Source organism: Lycium ferocissimum, chromosome 6 (genome assembly GCF_029784015.1).
Source record: "Lycium ferocissimum isolate CSIRO_LF1 chromosome 6, AGI_CSIRO_Lferr_CH_V1, whole genome shotgun sequence".
NCBI lineage: Eukaryota > Viridiplantae > Streptophyta > Magnoliopsida > Solanales > Solanaceae > Lycium > Lycium ferocissimum.
This window is the reverse complement of record NC_081347.1, coordinates 32791744-32812650: the sequence shown is the minus strand read 5'-3', so window position 1 is coordinate 32812650 and position 20907 is coordinate 32791744. Positions and strand designations below refer to the sequence as shown.

Below are 20907 nucleotides of genomic sequence, written 5' to 3'. Positions count from 1 at the left end.
GCACAAGAGTCTTAGTTCAGAAAGTACCATTCTACCAAGTGTTGCACTCCATATGTCCTCACGATGACCAAAGAAAGTCCCTAAAATGCATATATTCATAAGACATAAGAGACAAAAGACAAAGGAGAAGAGAATACACTCACTCTAACAAGGAAGTTCACATGCCACAATTTCACACATCATAGGCTTGTCCTTATCTTCATTTACTACTAACTTCATATTCTTCGGTTGAGATCACATAAGGACTTTTCACGGCTTATAATGTAGGCTTAGGGACGGGTAGGATAGTTACATGGATAAGAGTTACTACGCCCTCCTTGATCTCAACACCACATTCAACCCAGTTGCTCGCTTTTATTTCCCTTTCTTCCTTTGACTACTACAACCCCGGTGTGACTGACTACCTTTTATTCTTCACTCTTTTTGGGCAACTATTTTCTAGATTTTCAGCTTTTTTTTTTTCTTTTTTCACTTTTTTTTTTTAATTTGAATCACATCAAATCATTGACTAGGCCATCCAACTTCACCCCCAACTTAGGTTTAAACCTTGCTCTTTGTGTTTCACCCCCAACTTAGGCATTTAGCTTCACAACAAAAATTTTAGCATTAAGAAAATTTTTCAAAGATTAAGAATGGAAGGATAAAAAAGAGGGAATATTTGAAACAAGGGGATATTTTTGTCATTGGCTAGACAAGAAAAATGTCATTAGGCTCAAAATGGGACACTAGGGGAAAACATATTAGACCAAGTGGATAAACAGAGGCAAAAAAGTCTTAAGCACATTCCAAAGAAAGCCTAAGATCGTCTCTACAACCAATCAATCCTTAGAGAAATAGCATGACTAACCAGACAAGTTCTGAATTGTGAATATGGCAAATGAATATGTATCTAGAAGCTCACAACACAATGGCACTTGAATTTCTTCACTAGTTAGATTTGAATCCCAAACTCATACTCAAGGCACAATTAATTACAACTTTGAATTTTAATGTCACTGTTGGGTTGCACGACCTACTTCCTATCCTAATGCAGTATGCAATTTTTTCTATAGGATGGAACACGTTACTCTTCTTGTTCTATGCTAGCATCTTGCAGAATATAAAAAGTAGGTAAGTAAAGAAAACAAGAGTTTTACATGGAAACCACTCGTCTCACAAGGACAATAAAAACCACGACCTACACCTCTGTAAGATTTTCCCCAAAACTCCACTACAATGGTGAGCCTCTACAAATTCAAGTTAAAAAACTTTGTAACCTAGGAACTAACCTCTAATCCCTATCTTACTAATCAACCTCTGACTAGCAAGCAACCTTCAAGTTGACCTCCAACTTAGAGTTGAATTTACAACGTTTTGTATCTAACTGTATGCTTCTAATAAAGCGGATAAAGATACAACTCGATAAACAACCTATTAAAAGTTTTCTAGACTCAAGAACTCAGAAAACATACTCTATTCTACAGCTTCTTCAATCGTCTTCTCGTGCTAGGGATGCACTCCTATATTCTGAATATTCGTGATATCTTCGTCGATTGCTTAATATTATGAAATCTCTCTTTTTGCGTGTGCAAACCTTCTTTTTGGTAAGACTTGGATATATATAGCATTGAGTGCATAGCAAGTCGGCAAACACAGAACCTTCTTCGAGTAGTCCCATGAGATATAATAGGATTTGTGTTGAATTGAGATTCTTGCCTTTTGGATCGACTTCATTGTCCTTGTAGGAGTCTGAAGAACCTTGTTTAATTATGACAAGGAATCCTATAATCTTGACTGCCAAGTCTTTAACATAAAACTGCAAATCCTTGTTATTGTAGGACTTGCACTTGAACATGTTCACGAACCTGTTTCATCTACCTGGTTCGTTCATTCATCTGACTCGGACTAGAGCCTGCTTTTGGTATGGATGATGGAACATGTTAATAGACCTGTTTCATAGCACCATGCTCTTTGCTTCGTGTCTGTATTCTCTTCATTCAAATTTATTCGTTGTTGGAATAAATCATGTCTTCGGTCTTGTCTAGCTCTGCGACTCTGATCATGTTCTTGCTCTGTGTTGGAACATGTTTGCAGACCTGGTTCATGTGCTTTGTCTGCAACTCTCTTTATTTGAACAGAATTCTTGAGAGTCATCTTCACCTTTTCTCCTCATGATCTCCTCTCTCTTGATTCATTCAACACTGCACCTGATGACTCTTTGTGATACAACGTGTTTTCATGCTTGTTCTATTCTTCAATAAACTGCTCTGTGACTGAGTCATCTTCATCACCTTTGCTCTGCATCTATCTTTGTAATAGATCATGTATGTGGATGGTTCATTCTCTCTATGATCTGATTATTGCACTTGTCTTTGCATTGGCACACATGTTTGCAATCTAGGTTCATGTGTATGCTCTTTTCTGTCACTTCTTTGCAATGGAACATGTCTATGGACCTGTTCTAACCATCCTATGTTGCTTGGTTTTTCAGGTCTTTTACATTGTGTGAAACCTCTACTTTATCTCAACCAATTGCCTAGCTTTGTTCAATTTCCTTGTCAATTATCACATGTATCTAAACCTGGTTTCTGTTCATTGTAGGTTCACTTTGTCAATCATCAAAACTTCATACATGGCTTTATGCTAACAAATTCCCCCTTTTTGGTGATGACAAACACCCGCCTTTTAAGCAACTGTGCAACCTGTTCCAATCATTTTATAGCCCAGTATTTAGACATTACACTTATAGTAAACCAGGTTAGCAATTGAGTCAAAAAGCATATGTACACAGTTAATTAATCTTCCCCCTTTTGGCATCAGTAAAGAGTTAATCGCTGAAGCAATTAAGCATTTTTCAATGTTAAACTCAAGGCCACTGGGGAAATCACATATGCACAATATAACAGAATCAGTCACTCAATTTAAATTAAAAACATTCGAATCACAGAATTGAGGCGCAAATTTGAATCACAGAATTCCATTAACTTTTACAAGTACAATTCCAGTCCCTTGGTTACAACCATACATAGCAGATCATTTGGACTAGACTTGAGACCTAGATACTAATACTATTATATGGATAGAATTAGAGAGAACTTGGTCATTTTTCTAGTGAATGTGACCGATGTGGATGTTCTACTCTAGGCTAATTTCTATGGAATCCTATCTAGGAGGTACGAAGGGCTTTTTCTATAAGGGAAATATATATATATCTTTCTTTGTTTCTTTCCCTAATCACCATCTGAATCAACCCCTTCCTTAGGGAGAGCCGCCATCTTCATCTACCTTTTTCCCCTAAGAAGACCCATCATCTTTTTCCACTGATTTTTCCCATGAGGACAACAATCCGGACCGCTCTTCTTTCCCAGATAGTTGGGGTTTCTTCTTTGTTACCTCCTTCCTTATTTATTCAAGATCCCTTATGCCTTCATTGTTCATGTTTCCCAACAAACCCAAGGCATTAGTTTAGGATGAGCTTGTAGTATCAAGTAACTTATTTTCTTGAGTAGATATTGTTTCCCTGATTTCCCTCTTACTCGCCTCTGTTTTGGGAATTTTTGGATATTCCCCCTTTCTATATGCTCCATTCCTTTTTCTTTTCTCCTTCTGCCCTTCCAATTGGTGTAGACATTAGAATTAAATGGAAATGAGGGTTTATGAGAGTGAAATGGAGGGTATAGTCGGAGTTGTGGAATCAAGGAGTGTATAGGAGAGAATGGATTATCGAAATCGGATGAAAAATCAGACCTTTTTTTTTCGATTTCATTCGGTGATGAAGGAGAGTGTTGTAGATGAATTTTTGAGGACTTGATAGTAGGTATAAGTAGCCAGAGATGAAGACTCAAGTATGTGAATAGGGAAGTTCAAGAGTCTTTTTGGGAAGAGGGTAACTTGATTTTGGAAGCTTTTTCAAGATAGCCATCATGCCTTTACTTTTTCTCTTCTCAATACACTTAATGATGGCTAGGATTTGACTAGGATAGTATAACCAGGTTGTTCTGTTTGTTTTATGATATGTATGTATAATTGATTTCCAAGGAAAGAATACATACCTGAAATGTCAATGGCTAACCCTGTGCAAATATTGATTTAGGTCCAGTTTATGTGAGTGATAGTCATAATGTTTATACCTTTAAGAGATCATGAAATTGTAATTGCATAGGACACACAATTAAATGTCCTTGACTGAGTAGAATATTTCTATTTACTTGTAGACTCATTTTTTGAGACAACATTCCTAGCCAAATTTTAAGGAATTATATGTGCAACTTTAATCATCCTCAATACTAACACAATTCTTTCGTTTTAGGCTCTTATATCTTCGCCGCAACATCAAGCACAATATAAATGTCTAACCACTTGTGTTTTCTATTTCAAGAGACATATCTATCGCAATCCACTGATCTTCTTCTTTATTGGACGATTCAAAGAATGATCAAATAATTTTTGCACTCTGCTGGATCAAGTTGAACCACTTGTTCCTGTTTCATAGGTGTATCAGTAACCACAATTTTAATGATTCTTTATCTTCCAGTAGTCTCTTATGAATAGATGGTCTTCCTGTTCTCTTCCCATTTTTGTCTCTCTCATGACCTGTTTATTTTTCCCTTTTTTTTTCCGTGCTGTAACCTTTCTTTATAGAAGGCTCTTTCTTGATTTACATATATCGCTTGAAGTCCTTCTTGAATGTACTGCTGATCTTTCAGTGGTGAACATGTTTTAACTACATGTTTCATCCAAGGTTTCCCCTGTCTGATTGCCTTTTTGTTTTAGGCAGACAAAGAAGACTCTTTTTGTAGCGGTTTTATTTTTCCTCTATACTGAGAATGAGAAGAATTAACTTTCTAAATTCTTTTTTTTTTCAAATAAGGCCACTAGGCTTTTCACCCCCTAGTGCCTATTTTATTAATAACAAATAAATAAAACAAAACAAAACCATGTCTGAAGCAAAGTAAAGTACATTGTTGAGATAAGAACAGAAAACTTAGAAATGAGAGGCCCAGATGAACTCGTTGGTTCGGCCCTTTGTCTTCCTTGCTGATGCCATCGCCAGAGCTACTGCATCTACTCCATCGATCTATGGCTTCTATTCTTGCTTTAGTATCTGAGGTATGTTGCCTGAATTTCCTTTGTGAAGTCTAATTTCCTTCCATCTTCCATGTCGGAGATCTACCACTTGTTGATATGTATTTTGGTGCCGTTGTGATAGTATCTACCTGTGTAGTCCTATTTGTGTTCAACAATCTGTTCTTGGTGTAGTTGATACCCTCTTTGTGTTTATTCCCATTTTGCCCTTTTTGTCCTTGGATGAATTTGTATGTTCTGCTTTTTCAGCTGTATAGATCAAAGTTTTCCTTTGTGATGTTTGCTCTGGTTGTTTTGTTTGATTTGTTATTATGCTCGTGATGTTGCCCTCCATTGTTGTATGCTTATTTTCGACTCTCACGGGGTTTTTATCACGAATTTCATGTTCAATGGAATGAGCATCCAAAGATGCTAATACCTCACATTGAATAATCCATAGTGACAACACCATGAAAACAGTACCTGCAAAACAATTAAAATAGTTAGTGTAAAAATTGTTCCTCATTCTCTCCTTCTGACGAATTTGAGGATTCAGAACCCAACCACAAGTCATACTCCTCATTGTGCCTATCCCCTGGATCCTTTCCTTCTCCACTCTTACTGTCATCCTTTAGCAATTCTAATTATTAGATATGGAATTCTACTTTTATCACTATTGAGCACCTTCCTCCCCCATGAATCCATCTCCAAGAAATTCTTAGCAATGACATCACCTTTATCAAGAGCTATATTAGCAAGAAAATCAGCAAGTTTTTTTCTTTCCCTGAAAATATGTGTAAACAACACTGTTCTTTCCTCTAATATCCTCCAGATTTCCTCCATTTTGTTAATGACATGGCAAGGGCAGCTCCACTTCCTCTCAATTACATTTTTCACTAACATGGAATATGTTTCCACCACCATCTGAGGAATATTCATTCTATTCATGCACCTTAGAGCTTGCAAAATTGCTTCAACTTCTGCTTGAGTATTTGAAAAATTCTCTTCCTTCATTTCCTGGGCTTGTGCATAAATTAAATTACCTTCAGAGTTTCTAATACAAAAACCCCAAGAACTTCTTCCAGGATTTCCCCTAGATGCCCCATCTGTATTACATTTTATCCAGCCAGTATCAGGGGGTCTCCATTCAACTTAGATGACCTTCAAATTATGTGAATACTCATTCAAAGCCTTCACCAGATCCATCCAATTGTATGGTGCATATCTGAAGTTCCTCCTACTTGTCCTTATGAACGAATTTAAAGTATGCATTATTTGATACTTTAATTTATTAAAAGACACCTTATCCCCATGTCGAATAGTATTTCTCCTTTTCCATAACTCCTAACTATGATTGAAGGCACCACTTGATATTTTTCTACTGTGTTGATTAACCGTTGCATCCCACCAAAGAGCAATCACCTGGGATAACTGCTTTCCTGAATTATAAAAACCAGCAGGACCACAGAAGTATTTCCACACATTTTGAGCCACAATAGAATATAAGAAAACATGAGCAACAGTTTCTTCCTTAGGATTTTCACAACAATTACACATGGATGCTATTTGGAAACCCCATTTCTTCAAAGTATCATCCAATGGCAATTTGGACTTCCACAATCTCCACATGAATAAAATAATTTTGGTAGGTAGAACTTTAATCCACATGTGCTCAAAAATTTTGTTCTGCTCCCTTCTTTGTCTCAAAACCTGAAAAGCTGAACTCACTGAGAAGGCACTATTAGTATTCAGTCTCCAAAAAGCTTTGTCTAATGTGCTCTCTCCAGTAGGTGGCTGCACATGGTTAAGAATATGGTTAGCCATCTCTTCAGGTACCAGTGCTCTTATTTTCCCCTCCTTCCATCTGCCAGCCTCTTGAACTTCTTTTACCAGTACCATTGTGAAATCACAAGGATAATTCGGTGGTAAATTATGACAAATAGCTCCCTTTCCAGTCCAATTGTCTAACCAGAAATATGAGCTTCCTTGTTTTAATTGCCACCAAATTTCTTGCTCTATACTGTCTCTGCATTGCAACATCTTTTTCCATACATAAGTGCCCCCTTTCCACTGTGCTGAAACAAAGATGGTACTTCTTCAAATATTTATTACTCATATAATCCCTCCGCAATGATTGTTTTGTTCTAAAATTCCACCACAACTTGGAAAACAAAGCCTTGGACATATCCTGTAAGCATCTGAAACCCATTCCCCCTTCCTCCTTAGGATGACATAAAGCTATCCAAGATGCCCAATGTTTACTAGAATTTCCAACTGAATTACACCAGAAAAACTTAGCAAACATTTTATGAATTTGTGAAAACACTCCAGAAGGTGATCACAGGCTGATAATAAATGTATAGGCATACTCTATAGCACATGATTGATAAGAGTTGTTCTTCATCCAATTGATAAAAGTTTTCCTGTCCACAAATTGAGTCTATTCTGAATCTTCTCAGTGATCTCCTTGAAATGAGCAATCCTTCTTCTCCCATGATAAATTGGTACCCCTAAATATGTGAAGGGGAATTCCTTTCTAGGAATATTTGTACAACTTACAACACTATTTGCCATGGTGTGAGAGACAGATTGGTGCAAATAAACTGCACTTTTCTCTTTATTGATCTTCTGACTACTGATTTTCTCATATTTTGCTAAAGATTTCATCACTTGCTCCAAAGAATGGGGTTGTGCAGATGTGAAAATAATAGCATCATCTGCATAAGCCAAATGATTGATATATGGACTCCACTTGGGCATTCCATATCCTACATATCCTTCTCTGTTATGTAGTTCATTTAAAGCCCTAGTCATGCACTCAGCTTCTATAATAAACAGAGTAGGAGATAGTGGATCCCCCTTGTTTCACCCCCTTTGAGGATTTAAAGAAACCCCGAGCCTGCCCATTAATTAAAATAGAGTACCAATTGTTAGAAATTAGCGTACACACCATGTCAATCAGGAACTCTCCAAACCCCATCTTCCTTAAAACCTTTGTCAAAAATAGCCACGAAACTCTATCATAAGCCTTTGCCATGTCCAGTTTGATAACTGTGTTGGCTAGCTTGCCATTTATTCTAATCTCATGGACTATCTCTTGTACAAGAAGAATATTTTCCACAATGCTTCTACCTTTTACAAAACTAGTCTGCTGAAGAGATATGATAAGTGGAAGCAATTTCACTAATCTTTCATGTATGATCCTGGAGAAAACTTTGCTAATGAAATTGCTCAGACTTATTGGTTCAAGATCTGAACAAGTAACCACCTCCTTCTTCTTAGGAGACAACACTAAATTAGTGCAATTTATATACACGAAGCTCATGACCACAAAAAAAGAAATGTACTATAGTGACAACATCCTTTGCAATAATATCCCATGAAGCTTGAAAAAACTTCCCAGTGTAACCATCTGGACCCTCTGCACTGTTAGCATTCAATCCAAAAATAGCACTCTTGATTTCATCCTCCTCGGGGAACTCATTAATATCCTTATTCTGTTCCTCTGTAATCAATTTTGGAATATGCTTTAGCAAATCAAAATATGTGGCTTCAGCACTAGCAAAGGAACTGATTCTGAAAGAAAGTAACTGCTTTCTCAACAATATCCTCCTCTTTATCAAGCCATACTCCACTCTGATTTTGAATTCTTGTAATCTGCAGTTTCTTCCTTTTTCCTTAAACATGAGCATGAAATTTTTTTGTGTTTCTGTCTCCATCCACAAACCATTGCATTCCTGATTTCTGTTTCCAAATTTGTTCCTCCACTGCATAAAAGTTAATAAGCTCTGTGTTATATCCCGTATTTTGTACGTTGGGACATTCCGAGCTAGCCATGAAAAGTTAAGGACGAGACTATTCCGGGATACGAGGTTGAGACTTTTAATGTTATATCCCGTATTTTTATACGTTGGATTATTCATAAGCTGAGGTGGGGTCCACATGTCGAGATTTTTTTTTTTTGACATATGACAAGTTATATGAATAATATATATGTGAAGTTAAACACAACTCAAGAAGGACCCTTGAGCCAAATCAAAGTGGAAGTCCTCCAAGCAAATATTTTTAAGTAACGTTTTCGGATGATCTGACTTTGAGGGGCAGAAATGGTATTATAAGTTTAGAATTTGGAAAAATACCAAAGATAGAAGTTGTAGATAATTGAATTAGCTTTCCAACCATAGGTTGTGGGCCCACAGGTGACATCGGGATAAGGAGATATGAATATTTTAAAGTAGAAAGGTCGAGCTGAACAATGGATTCGGCCCAACCCGATTCCAAGTCGGGTCAGGCCTAATATCCATGCCATTTAAGTGAAATTTTCAGCTTTCTCCTTCATTTTTCAGACCAAAACATCCAGAATTTTCAGAGATGGAGAGAGAGAGAGAGGAGAAGTAGAGAGAGAAACCAAATTTTGACCACAATCTAAGCCCCGAATCGCGAAGCTCATGAAGAGAAAAGTGTTGTACGTTGCGTTGCCTTCAATTTGGGCTAAAAATCAGCCAAGAAGAAGAGGGTGACGTGCTGGCTGCATACTTAAGGTAAGACTAAGGTCCCTTTTTCATTGTTAACAAGTTTAATTAGAGTTTTAACGGATTAGAACAGAGAAAATAGCGTTATAAACTAGTTTGTTATTTTGTTGAGATTTATGGGTTAAGGGGCTGTTTTATGTGGGTTAAATGGTTGGAATTAGCTGTGTTATGGATGTTTTGAATGTGTTGTAGTGTGAAAAAAATGGATGGAAATCATGATATGTTGTGTGTTGAAGTGTAGCCATGTAATGGGCTATTTTGGTGGGACAAGATGAACTAATTTTATTTAGTGTTTTAGTTGATGATTGTTGTGGATTATATGATGAAAATGAATGTTTAATGATCCAAGTTGAATTGGTAACCATATTGGCTGATTTGGATGTTAATGTGATTTTAATGCAATATATTGTAATTATGAAAATGAAGTTGTTAATATGTAGATTGTTGGTGTAGTATATGAATTTGGAAGAAAGAAATGTGTTGTCGTTGTTCTTATGGAATTTGAGAGGTTTGGTGATGTTGCCCATTGGTTGGATTGCTTGTGTGAATTGTTTAAAGTGTTCATGAATATCATTTGAAAGGTTTCGGATTAGTATTTGAATGTATAAGCATTGGTGTTGGCTTGATCATATGTAGTTAATTTAAATATAAATGGAATGTTGTCGAATTATGTAGAAAAGAGTTATTGACGTTAGAATGCATTCGAATTGATTGTTGATGTTGTTGGTATGGTTGTTGGGATTGTTGTTGAAGATTTGGCCGAGTTGAATTCTCGGGGTTGTTGAATTTACTGGGGAAATGTCTGCCCAAATTTCGTAGATAAAGTGCTAGCCTAGAATTGAATTCCGGAGTGCCTATGGCTAATGTTTGGTATCTAATGATGTTGTTGTAGATTTGGGAAGCCAAGACTTAAATTTGGATTAGCTTAGGAAGTGGACAAGGTATGTAAAGCTAACCTATCTTTCTTTTGGCATGTCCTAATTGTAAATAGGCTATGACATGAGTCTCGGGATAACTCTATTCCTAAGATCCGAGCTTGACTACGATCCTTATTCACTCCTTAATGTTGGCAATTTTAACATGGTCAAATTATGGTTTTTAAGTCTTCTGTATGATTGGATTACCAATGTTGTATAAAGAATGTTGTTTTTAAAAGATTCGTAACTACGAACGACCGTAACTTTCATAGATGAGCTCGGATCGCTTCGAAACGTTCGTGGGAGATTCTATAATGAATAAGGTCTCCAACTCTTATAGATGGACTCGGATTGGTTTGATACTCGTCCGTGAGCCCCGAGACTTTCCCTTGTGTAGTATACTAACGACTTTTGAAAGGATTTAGTGCAACTATCGTCTTAAACTTCGGACGTCGACTGCCTACTTCTCTATCGAGTTTGTAAAGACGATTATGCCCCTAATTTCCGTAAGTTATTTCATATGGTTTGATACGTATCTATGAGTCCTAAAGTTCTATTTGATATGTTCTCGAATGACACCCGGAAGAACCTTGATTTGACTATCGCCTTGGTTTTTAAATGACGGCTCATTTGATTATTCTATCGAGTCTTTGAAAAATATTTTTAAATTGCATATGGTTACTCACGACTCTGCTCGTGCATTCTGTATTTACATCCTTCACCGAGTCCCGGGCCGGTTATGTTTCGTACGCACTATGATATATTCTGGAGTATGATGTGTCCGGTTCGCCGAGCCTCACTGAGAGGGCCGGTACCGAGTATATTTAGCATTATGATGTGCTATGGCGTTATGATGTGCTATGTGATATGTCGGGTTCGGAGATATGAAATTTTCCGGAGTATGATGTGTTATGGCGCCAATGATGTGCGGGCGACCATATTCTCTAAGAGCCCCATGCATGATTTTTTTTATGAGTAAGCATTTTTATATTCTGGACATTGCATTTGCCTCTGTACTTACGGTTTTGATTATGATCCTGTTTACTATATTCCATGCTTTGCATACTCGCACATATTCCGTACCGACCCCCTTTCTTCGGGGGCGCGTTTCATGCCACGTTGTACGGATACTTATTTGGGTGATCCACCAGCCTTAGGACTCCCGTTCGGAGGTGTCTTGAGCGCTCCTTTGTTCTGGAGCCTATACTTTGATCCATATTCGTTATCGTATATGTGTGCATATGTTATTCACGAATGCGGCGGGGCCCCGTCCCGTCATATGATTTGTTATTACTCTTAGAGGTCCGTAGACATACATATGTGGGTATGGGTAGTCATCGTTCGGGCATGTCCGTGTGATTTGTGTTTCGGACGTCCCCCGTATTTTGATAGCCTTGCGGCTTATATGTGATATCATTTGCCGACGCGATATGTATGTATGTATTTGTGACATATTTTGGGGGCGACGGTTCACTTCTTTGTATGTATAAGATCCGATTATGCCGCCTATGGTCGATGACCGACTTTTGCATATGTCCAATCTACACCGTACGCTGATTATGGTTAATCGGTCCGTATGGGTGCCCAGCTCGGGCACTAGTCACAGCCTACGGGGTTGGGTCGTGACACTCTGCCTGTACCTTTTGAAGTCTCTCTCTATTAGCACCAATAGGATGTTCTTCAAATTCTAGTTCATGAATCTTCACCACCTCCTCCAAAGTAGCTATATGTTTAAAGATGTCTCCATATGTATATCTACTCCACTTGGATAGTACCTTGCTAAGCTTTTTAATTTGCAATGAAAACTGTAAAATGGATCAGATCCATGATTTCCAGTCCAGTTATTTCTCACAACATCCAGGAAACTGGGATGATCAATCCAGAAATTTAGGAATCTAAAGGACTTCCTGATTGCCCTGCTATCAATTTTGCAAGTGATTAACAAAGGTGAATGATCAAACCCTTGCTTGATAAGATGCTCCACTTCAAAATTTGGATATAATCTCTGCAATCCCTGATTAGTAAGCACCTATCCAGTCTTTTAAAAAAACATTGCTCATCTGATCTTCCATTCCACCAAGTGTATATGCTGCCCTTGAACCCCATATCTGTAAGCTGACAAATATTAATACATTGATTGAAATCTTCTACTTCCACAAATAGCACATCTAATCCTCCAAATTTCTCAGTTTCATTAACAATCACATTAAAGTCTCCCCCCACAAGCCAAGGTAGGTTACTGTTACAAGAAATATGGTACAAATCATTCCACAATGCCACTCTGGTTGATCTATCTGTGCTGGCATACACCATAGTGACAATGAACTCCTGACCTCCATCAACATTCACCAGCTTAATAGAAAGTAATTGATCAGTATCTAGCTGAGTCTCCGCCTGATAACCCTCCTGAATAAAACCAAAATTTTCCATTAATATTATGCCAAGCACTAGCCACGCCTCGCCATAATTTGTACATCTCAATGTGTCTTTGATGCTGAAAAGGTTCCATTAATGCTATAAAATTGAATTTTTTTGTCTGTTTAATATCACAACTCTTTCAAAGGCTTGTTGAGTGTTAAAAGATCTGATATTCCATATTAAAGCACTATTCATTGGGACCCTTTTGATTTAGAGGCAATTTTCCTTGTTTGTACACCTCCCACCATTGTTAGAGGTACACTTTTCTCCTTGATTTGCTTTTTGTGACCTACTTTGTTGTTCCTGGCATAATGTCTTGGTGAAATATCCCCTTTTTCATTGCTTGTTTCTTATTCAGAGTTACATCTTGATCATCAACTTCACCATCCTCCCTTATATCAAGTTCTACTTGATCTCCTATCTCAATTTGTTGTTATTTTCCTGCTCCGCCATTTTTATCATTTACATTGGAGGTTGTTTTTTGTGTCTCACTATCATTGTCCAGGCTATTCTTCAAATGTGTGTCCCCATCAAAATTTAGATTATCAACCCCCAAAATTGGACTTGATTTTTTACCCTCCAATTTTGGTGATAGCCGAACATCTCTATCAGAAACAGTGTCCCCTGTTCCTCCAGTTATCATTGCACTACTTTCATCAGGAGGTTTGTCTAATTCTTTATTGAGGTCCACACTAGGCATTCTGGTACGTACATTATCACCATCCCCTTCATTGTTTTGGCTCAACATCCCTTTATCATTTGCCTGATTATTTGCATTCTCATCAAAGTGCTCTGCCTATATGCTTTCATTGTTGTTATCCTTTTCCTTGTCTATTAATTGTATCTCCTTATCACTGTCCTGCTGGTGCAAGTCTTTACTGTCAGTGTGTTCTTCTTTACTATCAACAGTATCCTTATTGCTACTCCATTCTCCTTTATTATTTTTGCTTTGACAAGTATCACTTACATTGTACTCCACCTGTGTTTGACTGTCACCTTCCATTGCAGGCTTTTGTGGCTTTTCACTTGCTGTTTCAACCCTAATCTTGGCAGATTCAACATGCTCCTGTTGTCTTTCATTGACTTGATCATCCTTCACATTTGCAAGTGCTTCAAAATGGTTTTTATGCTGCACCTCTTTTCCCCTGTCCACCCCTTTATCACTATTAGTGTTATGCCTCTCCTCAGCAATGTTGTTCTTCTTTTTCTTGTTGGTCACAACATTCCATTCCTCGTTAACATTGTTCCCATAATTATTTGCACCTTTGCCTCTCATGCGATGAGCCTTGGTATTATTCTATTTCTTCCCCTCATCCTTCTTCTGCATAGTATCATGTTTATTCTGCATTTTATCATGTTTATTATGCACTTTATCCTACTTGATTTGCTCCTTATCCTGCTTGTTTGTGTGATTTTGAGGTGCAACAACTTCCTCTTGCTTTGGTTCCTCTTTTTTAGGTCTAAATTCAGGATGCACCACCCAATATCCTTGCAAATCATGCCCTTGTAATTTACAATTAGTGCAATACTTAGGGATATAGTCATATTGTATTCTCTGCCATTTGGACTGTATCTCCCCATTCTCCTCATCCACGCAACTAATATGTATTCTTTTTGGTAGTTCTTTGAGTAGATCAACTTACACTTTCATACGAGCACAACTTGGTCTTGTCCGATTGATTGTAGCTTTGTCGATGACCAAAGGGATGCCTACTGCTGGTGCCATTGAAAACATTGATTCCTTGTCAAAAAGGTTTGTGGGTAAACCCGAAAATGATATCCATGCCACCAAAATCATAGTTTCCTCCTCAGGATTAAACCACGGATCCCACACTAAACACCTCAGAGGATATATTCTACCCCGGGATTGTATCTCCCATGCACTTGAGGTAAGAGGCGCATAGTCTTTAAGGAAAGATAGTCTAATTAGTATGCATCTCTCTTCTAAGAATCCAATCTCACATGGGCCTTTGATGCCTAATTGAATTGGGATAATGTTTTGTAGTACATGAAAATCTGTCCTCCCATATGAGAATTTAGCGATCACAGCACATTTAAGTTTTTGGCGCTTTATGAACGTTTCAAACTCCTTCTTTGTCCACGCAATAGTCGGTTCACCATGCCGATATGTAATAGGCTTAATGTTAAGTTCTTCTTCTTGTGTAGCAGGTTGTAGCGCATTAGCATCTAGATCTAGTAATTAGGGTTTATTTTCAATTTTGGTGAAGAGAGAGAAGAGAGCATCTTCATTCAAGTATTCATTTGTTGCTACCGTACTTTTTATCGTTCTAAATTCCATTTATGTCTTGAGCAAAGAACTATTCATATATCATTCTAGCTTGCTCTTCTGCTCCTCTTACCTACAAAAACAATCAAGGGTTAGTTTTAGGCACCCAGGAAAGTGTGGGTCCCTTTTCTTTAACCATTGGATGGATCAACTCTTTCTTTGTCCATTCAGGAAAAGCCCAAGTGAACTTGTTTCCAACACCAGTTGCCTCTTTCTTGATTGGCTCGGTGTTTTTATTTGTATTTTTTAGATTTCTCACCCTGTAGCTCATGTGCACTGGACATTCGATCTTACAATGTCCATCTTACCACACAGAGTGCATAGCTCTTTTTCTGATACTTTATGTTTAGCAGTTCTGTCAAATACCAATCTTGTAGTCATGTTATGTGTTTGACTTGTGCGATTTGAGAGTAATTGATATGCTTTAGTCCAACGATTTTCTCTTTCAAGATCATGCTCCGTTCTAAGCAGTTTTGAGCTAATATCTTTGGATTTTTCCCTTTCTAGGTGCAGCTCCCTCTTTACACTTTTCAAATCAGACTCAATCCCAAGTTACTTATTGTCCAAACTTCGCTTTCCCCATTTAAGTATCAGCTTCAGAACCTCCGATTGAAGAGCCAAGACTCATGAACCAAGTTGAGCAACATGTGCTTGCAATAGACAGTTCTCCTTTTCAGCTTTGTTTTTACTAGCTTTATTCGTCATTATTTGATCCTTTAAGCTTGCAAATTCACTGAGTGACTTAGCCTTTTCTGTGCTCATCACTTGGTATTCGTCAAATTGATCATTCATCAAGGACTTCGATTTTTTCCTTTGAGAATAGACCTAGATTTTCTTTGAACTCTTACATGCTTACTTTGATGTCCTCCTCCGTGTCTTATCCTGAATGATTATCAGACATGAGAGCAGTGTGATCGGCTTCATCTTCAGAGTCTTCATCAGAACCTTAGGCTGCTACCATAGCATTTGTGGTTTCATTGCTCTTGTTTGTCTCCTCTTTCTCCTTTTCTGCCTTCCTTCTTTTCCACTCTATTTCCTACAGTGCACAATCCTTGATCATATGATCAGTCTTTTCACACTTGAAGCATCCACCAGCCTGTGCCTATCAAAATTTCTTCCTTTCTCAGAGGTATTATTTTTGCCTGATTGATTTTCCCTTTTGAGGAATTTCTTGAAATTTCTTGTAATCAGGGCCATGTCATCTTCATCTTTTCTATCCATGTATTAGTTCCTTTAAGGTGAGACACGGTGATGAGGATTATTCCATAATATGATCGAAGGTTCCCGACCTTACGTCACTCCGATGGAGTTACAGTTTTACTTGAGCTCTCATGCATGCTTTAGATTATGTATATGTAAGACTACATCGTGCCTAGTTGGCCGGGAAGACACCACTATGATAGGCGTAGTGGGAAACTATGATGATAGATACACCATGTCTAGATGGCATGGGCAGACACCACTAGTGGGCGGCATGAGGCATTTATACTGGACGCGGGAGGCCCGGACGCTGGCTAATGATGATCACACCGTACCTATATGGTCGGGCAGTTATATATGCTTATATGATATGATGTTGTTTATTATATAAGTTAGCATGCATAACTCTACCTTAAGAGGCAATCAGTTACAGGTTACCCCTTTATCTCATATTTCTGCATCTCTTTATCATGTTAGTGTGTATGCCTTACATACTCAGTACATTGTTCGTACTGATAGCCTTTCTTTTATGGACGCTGTGTTTATGCCCACAGGTAGGTAGGGAGGCAGTACAGATTCATAGGACTCTATCAGCAACTACACAGGAGCACTCCACTACTCCGAAAGTGCCAGTCGTTGACGCATTCTTTTGTGTACACATTTGGGTATGACGGGGTCCTGTCCCGTCCTTATGTCTCAGTACCCCAGTAGAGGCTCTTAGATGCGTATGCGTGGGTAGTAGGTGTCTCATGAATACATTAGGGTATCTTTTGTATATCATTTTGGTAGCCTCACGGGCTAATGTATGTATATATATATATATATATATATGTTTTGTGAGTGTTAATGACCATCTTATGAAGAGTTTTGTCTTGAGAATGATATATGGCCAGGTCAAGTATGATAGATAGCATTGTGAGTGGTGCTTGGTGGCTAGCTCCGGGTACCCGTCGTGGCCCACTAGTTGGGTCGTGACACCTTCAACTTTTCTCCTCATTATCTCCTCTCTCTTGATTCATTCAACCACTGCACCTCATGACTCTTTTTGATACCACATGTTTTCATGCTTGTTCTATTCTTTCAATGAACTGCTATGTGACTGAGTCATCTTCATCTCCTTTACTCTGCATCTGTCTTTGTGATTGATCATGTATGTGGATGGTTTATTTTAGTCATGTTCATCTCCTTCGCTCTGCATCTGTCTTTGTGATAGATCACGTATATAGATGGTTTATTCTCTCTCTGGTCTGATCATTGCACTTGTCTTTGCATTGGCACACTTGTTTGCAACTGGGTTCATGTGTATGCTCTTTTCTGTAGCTTTTCTCCAATGGAATATCTCTATGAACCTATTCTAACCATCCTATGCTGCTTGCTTTTTCAGGCCTTTTAAATTGTCTGGAACCTCTGCTTCATTTCAACCAACTATCTAGCTTTGTTCAATTACCTTGTCAATTATCAATGTATCTAGACCTGGGTTTTTTCATTGTAGGTTCACTTTGTCAATCATCAAAACTTCACACATGGCTTTATGCCAACAGTCACGCAATGAGTTATGCATGTCAATGCAATCACCTCTTGAGTACTTATGCACAAAATATAAAAAAAAGTTGGAGGGGCCCATTTCAAAGCAAGGAAGAGCATATGCCATAAATTAATCAAACCATTACCATATAAGGCGCATCACTTTGTTTTACATAAACAACATAAGATTCCTACCTAAACATGACAGGTTTAATGAAAATGAATGCTTTCGGAAAAAGAACCATGGCAAAGAAAAGCCAAGTGCAACAAAACATCATACAAAGCATGTAGTATCCAAAACATCAATTTCCAAAAATTTAGCTACCCCACCCCCAACAAAAAATCATGCATTCTCCCCAATGCAATAAAATATCAAAATACGAAGGCTAGGAGTTCCCTCAGGCTCACAAGGCGCTCTAGTCATTCTGGGCTGTAGGGACCTCAAAAATGGGAGCAGAAGCCTCCAGCTCAGTGATAGTTGTCGCAAGTGTGGTGGAATGATTCGCGGGTGGTGAGAGTGTTACACCTCGGAAGTTCAAGTTGTTTGCAATATGAGTAGACTAACATAAGCCTAAAGGGGACATGAACTCCTTGTGAGATTAAGGAGAGTAATTGATAACTTTAAGCTCCTACCATAACATTTTGAAGTTATATGAGTCGGTGGAATTAAGTTCGTCGAAGGAAGTGAAATGTAAGTCATATTTGGGAAGGTTTTCGCAACAATCGAGCTATAATTTTTTTAGTAATGCCTTGAGGGGGAGCTATAGGGCCCCTTAGATGATTAATGAAGTGTTATGAAAGTGCCAATAAGGTTCCATAAGGATTGGAGGTTGAACGAATCGACGAGATTAAGTTTCAGAAAAATTTGGATTATACAGCCATTTATACAAACCGTATAATTTATACGGCCCGTATAATGGTCCGTATAACCATTCCAGAGAAGGGTAAATCCCTGGTGGGATTATACGGTCTAATTATGCGGACCGTCTAATTTATACGGCCCGAATAACTAGCTGTATAATCGGATCGGGCCAACTTTTTCTTTTTTATATAAGGACAACCCTCGTTCAATTATTTCATGTCCCACATCTTCCCAAGACTTGAAAGCTCTAGAACCTTCCTCCAAGCATATTCCACATAAACACAAGAGAAATCAAAGATCAACTGGCAAGAAACAAGATATTCAAGTGTTGGGAGACTCAGTAGGGTTTGTAGGATAAGAATTCCTTAAGTGTTGAAGTTAGTGTCACACCCCAATCCTGATAGGGCATGATGGGCACCCAACTCTTACTTAGAGCTGAGCGAACCCTCTGGCATTCACATAATGAAACTGGACATATAATTTATTTTTTGGGAAATATAATAAAGTACTTTCAGTCAAACTATAGAAATTTGCGAATGATACTCAATTAATCAAAAATCGAGTAAGTCAAACTGACGTATCGGCCTACATGGTCGCTTTAGTCAACACATGACATCTCAACATACTAACCACGGGACAACACATCTAAAATCTAAGAGTAAACACCTGAATCATATGAGTTGGGACAGGGCCCCTGTTATACCTCGGAAATTTCCCCGTTAGCGTACAGTGAATAGACTATCAGAGGGCATGACATATACGATGTTTTAATAAGCAATAAATAGCCTTTAATGGTCCTAATTAAGATTTCCAAGGACATTCGAGGTAAGAGAAGACAGTTGCTAAGGAAAGCGAGTCCTATGTTGTGTGTCGGGAAGGAATTACGAGCATCGAGTTAATGACGTTCTAATGATGCTTTGGGAAAGAGTTATAACATCCCTTAGATTGGTATTGAGGTGTTAAACAAGTGTTAAGAAGGTTCCATAAGGATCGGAGATCAGACGAGTCGACGAGAACAAGTCTCGGATAGCTCGGCATTATACGGCCAGAAATACTGGCCTTATAAAATACACAGACCGTATGTCTAGCCGTAGGTCCAGCCCAGAATGGCACACTTCACTGGACCAAACATACAGTCCAGATATACGGCCAGTGAAAAATATACGGACCGTATGTTGGTCTGTATGTTCTGGTCGGGACAGATTTTGAATTAATATAAAGGACCTCTCTCATTATTATTTCATTTCATTTTCATTCCACTCAAGTCAAGAACTCTCTAGAATATTCTCCACAATTCATCCATAAGAATCCAAAGAAAATTGATGATCAACTTCATCAAACCAACATAAATCAAGAGTGTGGAACACATTAAAGCCATCTAAGTCAAGAAAATCCCAGATAAGCGAGCGGCAGTGGTTTGGTGCGACAGGGTATTTCCGCTTGAGGCTTATTTTACCATTATATAAGGTAATTTTCATGATCTTTTCATGTTATTTGAAGTATTGAAAAGTTGAAACACTTGGATTATAGAAGGAAATAGGAAATGGAACATAAATGTGGCAATAGTGTCATTGTTGAGTAGAAGTTTGGATTGAGTTGTGGATATTGATATGTTGAGATTGTAAATACGTTATGAATGACATTTAGAACATGGAATAAGTATTATATGTTAAGGAACGCGATAGTGAACTTTGGTCATGATTATGGAGAATTTAAAGTGAAATTGTGAAATGTGGATAATGCAAATGAATGATGATTGTTGTCTATGATATTGTGATTGTTGTTATGAATGTTTGGGAGTTGATATGGAATATAGAGGAAGTCGTATAAACAAAGGAAATGCTGCCCAATTTTCTCTAGCTTTAGTAAGCACGTTCTTATGATTGTTTAGCTAATATCGATACGAATTCTCTTGAAGGTAGAAAAGTGTGCATTAAGGGAGAACGAGCAAGCGATAGAATAGTTAAACGACAAAGGTATGTGAGGGTAGTCCTTTCTTTCTAAGGCATGAATCTTATGGGATGAATTTCTTCTCCTTCATGAATTTCCTATTTAAGAAACATGAGTCCTTGTTCATGAATAGCCATATGAAATAAGAGATACCTATGAGTACGATAATGATGA

General features: G+C 38.0%; 1 long non-coding RNA gene across 1 annotated transcript; it reads left to right on the top strand.

The window, feature by feature from the left end:
* Positions 1–4354: 4354 nt before the first annotated feature.
* On the top strand, positions 4355–14664 carry LOC132060763 (uncharacterized). The gene is made up of 3 exons (XR_009416013.1): positions 4355–5088; positions 13919–14199; positions 14330–14664. It is a non-coding gene; the product is annotated as an uncharacterized LOC132060763 (long non-coding RNA).
* The last annotated feature ends 6243 nt before the right edge of the window (positions 14665–20907 follow it).